The sequence below is a fragment of the Gavialis gangeticus genome, unplaced genomic scaffold (assembly GCF_001723915.1).
Source record: "Gavialis gangeticus isolate Ggan-Ray unplaced genomic scaffold, GavGan_comp1, whole genome shotgun sequence".
In the NCBI taxonomy this organism is placed as follows: domain Eukaryota; kingdom Metazoa; phylum Chordata; order Crocodylia; family Gavialidae; genus Gavialis; species Gavialis gangeticus.
Genome location: NW_017728957.1, coordinates 606,537 through 611,308, shown reverse-complemented (window position 1 = coordinate 611,308; position 4,772 = coordinate 606,537). Strand labels below are relative to the sequence as shown.

General features: G+C 50.9%; 1 protein-coding gene across 2 annotated transcripts in view; it reads right to left on the bottom strand.

The window, feature by feature from the left end:
• TXNDC16 (thioredoxin domain containing 16) overlaps positions 1-4,057 on the bottom strand; it is a 76,875-nt gene extending 72,818 nt beyond the window's left edge. For both annotated transcript variants that reach the window (XM_019502316.1, XM_019502236.1), the window contains exon 1: positions 3,896-4,057. The gene's annotated coding sequence lies outside the window, so the exon portion shown is untranslated. The remainder of the gene's footprint in view (positions 1-3,895) is intronic.
• Positions 4,058-4,772: the final 715 nt, after the last annotated feature.

Here is a 4,772-nt window from a genome sequence, read left to right as displayed (position 1 = left end):
CCCCCCCCCCCCCCCCCCCCCCCCCATCTCTAAAACCACATCCCCTTCCTCAGGCCTGCATTTACGAGGCTCAGGGACATAAGCCCCAGTTCTGGGGGGTGTAACTGATTTATTTGGGCCCCCAACTCCTCCCTGCGCCTGCAAACCAGGCCCATTTATTGGGTGTCAAGTTGGACACTTCAAAAAAACCAGCACCACTGGTGATGCTTGAAAAACCCTGGCTCACATGTTGTCTGTAGGCTGCTGCTGCGATTGCAATATCTGCACTGCAGGTAGTGCTCGTCTGACCTGGTAGGGATCAGGGCCCTGTTAGGATGGGCATCGGACCTGTATTGTATAGCACAGCCCTTGCCTCAATGAATTTGCAAAGCAGAGAGTGCAACACCAGTGAAATGGCGCGCCCAGCTCAGGGGAGAGCTGAGATCGCAACCTGTGTCTCCAGACTCATTAACCAGCACCCGCTCCTGCACCCGCTGACTTTTGGCTCTCCACTTATTACAATACTCTGACTAATGACGACTCTCTGCGCTTGTTGTTCACTACTGTTTTGTCTGCCATGGGACAGAGAATGCAAGGACAGTGATAAATGCGCTGGCTCCACAGCTTCGCGGCGGTGTCTCTCATCATGCCATTCCCTTCGCAGAAGTGCTAGACCCTGGGCTGGCTCCTCCGACACAGGCACACAGTCCCACTATCACCAGCGCTCAAGCTGGGCTGAAGGGAAGGCTGTCTTATCTACACGACAGCTGAAGGAATACATTACTTATGCTCTGGCCAGCAAATGAACCAGCAGGCTCCCACTGAGACGGTGGGAGGGAGCTGTAGATAATTTACCATCAGTGCTCGCTCCAGCTGGGCATCCAGCCCTGTGCCTTACACCTGCCAGGTAGGAAAGATACAGTCCCCACTCTGCAGGTTTTACCACCTCATTTTGGGCATGAGCCCAGACAGACTTGCACAGGGGAACAGCATGGGGGATCTTTATGAGATGCTGCATTTACACAGCAAGGCTGTGCAGAAGTTGTTGTACTGCATGAAACAGAAGGGTCCTCTCTGGCTTTTCTCATCCCATCCCTGTAATCAGCGTGGGCCAATTTAGCACATGCACTGTAGATACACCCCAACCCCTCCTCCCCACAGCAAGAAGAGGCTACTACTACTGTGTCACCTTCACTGGGCCATTAGGAAGAGCAATCTTTACAGCAAGCAGCTCCTGAGGACCAGACTGCGTCCTAAGTGGCTATGAAATACTTACCCATCCAGAAGGGCAACATAGTGCACAGATATACATGACTGCACCTGCCTACATTTATTCATTATTATTATTGTTACTGTTATTTTAATACACTGATGTCGAGGTTCTAAACTGAACCTTTCCAGGAATCTTTGGCTTTCAACTTTCACCATTTTTAACCTTTTAGTGAGTGAGGCATTACTGATCTTAAAGCAATGGGAAATTAATAATATATGAATAGGGGATAAGCATTATGAGGAACCTGACCCAGCAGCTTGAACAATTACTGAGGGTGCATATCATCCCTAAACCAGTTTTGCTTGCCCCTGTGGACGGTGAAACCTCCCAGGAACAAAGAACTCCCAGAGAACAGCCACACTTCGCCTCACACATGAGAGCATACCTGGGAACAGAGATGCTGCCAAAACTTCCGTCCACCCAGAGCCTAGCAGCTGGAAGTCCCTTGGGAGCCAGGGACAACCGGCACAAATTACAGCAGATTCCAGGCTGGTCCAAGCCATAGGGTCTGGAGCAGGGTAGGACCATGCTTAAATGCAATAGCCATAAAGTCGACTTAAATTCACCTTGGCAACACCCTGCCACGCTAAAAACACAGTCTATAGACAATGGCTCTCCATGACCTGAAACCCATCATTAGCCAGACTTTAATCCATGTAATGTGTGCCACACTAGTGTTGTACCATTCAGGTGCCTTCATCAGCACACTGTCCTACAGTACCAAGTCAAGTGCCTTACAGAAAGTCTAACTATAATCAGCACTACTATCGTTTTTAAACAAGTTCGTCATCACATCCAGAACAGATATCAAGCTAGGTTAACAGAATGTGTTTTCCATAAACCTGTACTGACTGGCATCAATCCTATTACCCTCCTTTAATTCTTTATTGAGAGTGCTATCATCTCTTCCATAATCTTGCTCACACTCAACATCAGGCTGACAATACTGTACATTTTTGGATCACTATTTACTTTTCTTTGATCCTGGGAAAGCATAAGAATCTCTCCTAATCTTCTGAAACTTCCCCAGTATCCCAAGAATTAGGGGAGAATCCACAGTAATAGGTCAGAGAGCTCCTCGGGCAGCTCTTTTAGAACTCTTGGCTGCAAGTTATTTGGACCTGCTATTTATTTTTACATGTCTAACTTTCTGTAGCTGCTGTTTTACATTTTCAAAGATTATTACTGAAATGGTATTTTAGCATCATTCTCATAACATCTGATGAAGTAGGTTGTTGCCTACAAAAGTTCATGCCTCTCTGAATTAGGTGGTCTCTAAGGTGCCACCCTGCCCTTTCTTCTGCCTGTCATCATCATCCTGTAACATAGCTACATCCTCTGGCTTTTTCCTAAACACAAACCAGAAATATGTATTGAATACTCCACTCTCCTTCCCCATCAAACTATGCTAGAGTAGATACAAGTGATGCAAGCTAAGGTAGTCCTATAAACCGCAAACAGCCACACACTTTGTGCAGCCATGACCTTCATCCTACAAGCCACCTCTACCTACGTAGAGGCCCCACTGAGGTCAACAGTACCCGCTCACACTGAATGGCTAGCTAGCCTGAGGTCTCTGCTTGCATGAAACCACTTATTTCACAATGCTTTTCAGCATGGTGGCTGGCACAGTATGGCAGAGAGAGCTGTGAGACAAGCAACCACCTCAGCCAAGCCCTGACTCCGTAAGACCAGGTCCAAACAGCAGTTTGCAAGGACGATGCCATGCCTCGTATAGCCACGTTTATTGGGAAATGCTGTTAGAAGCCAGAGTGCAGACCAGATCACTGGAAACACAGATTTGATCGTAGTTAAAATTTAAAAAAAAAAAAAAAAAAAAAAATTGTTAAAAAGATTAACACAGATTTTAACAGTACCACCTTCATGGGTCTTGGGACAGAATCCCTCTTACTTTGCTCGGGACCAAATTCTGATTTTTGCAGCTTCCTGAACAACCTCGGTGGCATTTCTACTACATTTGGGGCTTCCAGGACTGCCCAGCAAGACCCCAGATTTGACCCCCTGCTGGAGAATTTTTAACAGCACTCGACCCCTATAAGAAGCAACCTCACGCACACACACATCATGCCCAAAAGGATACTACAAACAATGAAACAAATGCAATGCACGAGAGCACACACCAACTGCTGAAACTTCCTTAGCCTGACGAAGGGTTTTTGAACCTGAAAGCTTGCTTAAAAATTGTTTTGCAACTATTTTAAGTTGGTCTAATAAAAGATACCAGATTCACCCAAAGAACCTTGTCTGCCTATACGCAAGAAGAGCTGCCCTCAGCACAGGTCCACTTGGGTTTCACTTTCACTTTCAGGTCCTCATGCCCTTTCCTGCCCTGCAGCAGGGGCTGGGTGACAGCAGGTGTGAAGCGGGCACCGGGAGGGAGGGAGGGGTGCATTCGAGCCCACAGGCGCCCCTTTCCGACCCAGTTTGCTGAACGGGAAAATTTGGGTTTGCAGTCGGGGAATCAAGCTGACTCGGATACAAATTGCCTACTGCTGTTCCCAGCCTTTGCCGAGCTGTCTCCTCCCTGCTGAGCCGGTCCTGGAAAGCACCTAGGCCGCTGCGGGTGGAAATGGAAAGAAGCACTAAATAACGAACCACGGGAGGGCTCAGGGCCTCACTTACCAGGAGTAAGCGTCAGCAATGACGGGGCAAGTCTCTCCTCCAGCCCCACCTTACCGCCTCTGGGGGGTCTCGTATCTGTGGGCACAGAGGAGCCCTTCGTGGTCCGTGCATCAGGGATGGCGACGACGGGACAGGCCTTTAGTGGACGCCACTGCCACCGGGCCCCGCCGGGCACTCCAAGCCAAGCTGACCCCTGCCAGATGTGAGGGTGGCCGAGATGCCCCTACCACAGCCTGGGTTTCTCCCTGTGCCCATGGGAATCGCCCCTGTAGCAAGAGCGATTTCTGAGCGACCCCCACAGCAAGGATCTCCAAGCCCCCTAGAGCTGGGGGATCCCCGAAATGCCCCTAGAGCAAGGGGGATGTCTAAGCTTCCCTTACAGCGGTGGGATGTTCCTATAGCAGGAAGGATATCTGAGCTTCCCCTATAGTAGGGGGAATCCCTGAAATGCCCCTATAGCAGGGGGATTTCTGAGAGGCCCTTGTAGCAAGGGGATTTCTGAGCTCCCCTATAGCTGTGGGATCCCTGAGGTGCTCCTATAGAAGGGGGATCCCAGAGCTTCCCCTATAGCAGGCAAGATCTCAGAGCTTCCCCTACAGTAGGGGGATCCCTGGGAGTGCCCCTAGAGCAGGGGACCCCGGAGCTGCCCGCCCGGGCCCCGCGCTCAGGGGGCGGAGACGGCAGCCGAGGGAGCCAGAAACAACTCGGGCGGCGGCAACAACCCAAGAACCCCCAGGGCGGGAGCAGAGCCGCGACGGACAAGGGGGCGGACCAATCTGCGGCGCGGAAGGGCGGAGCGCGGGGCGGCGGTGGCCAATGGGTGGCGCGCGTGGGCGCGCCTCAAAGGCCGGGGCCGGCCGTCCCCACGGGCGGTCGG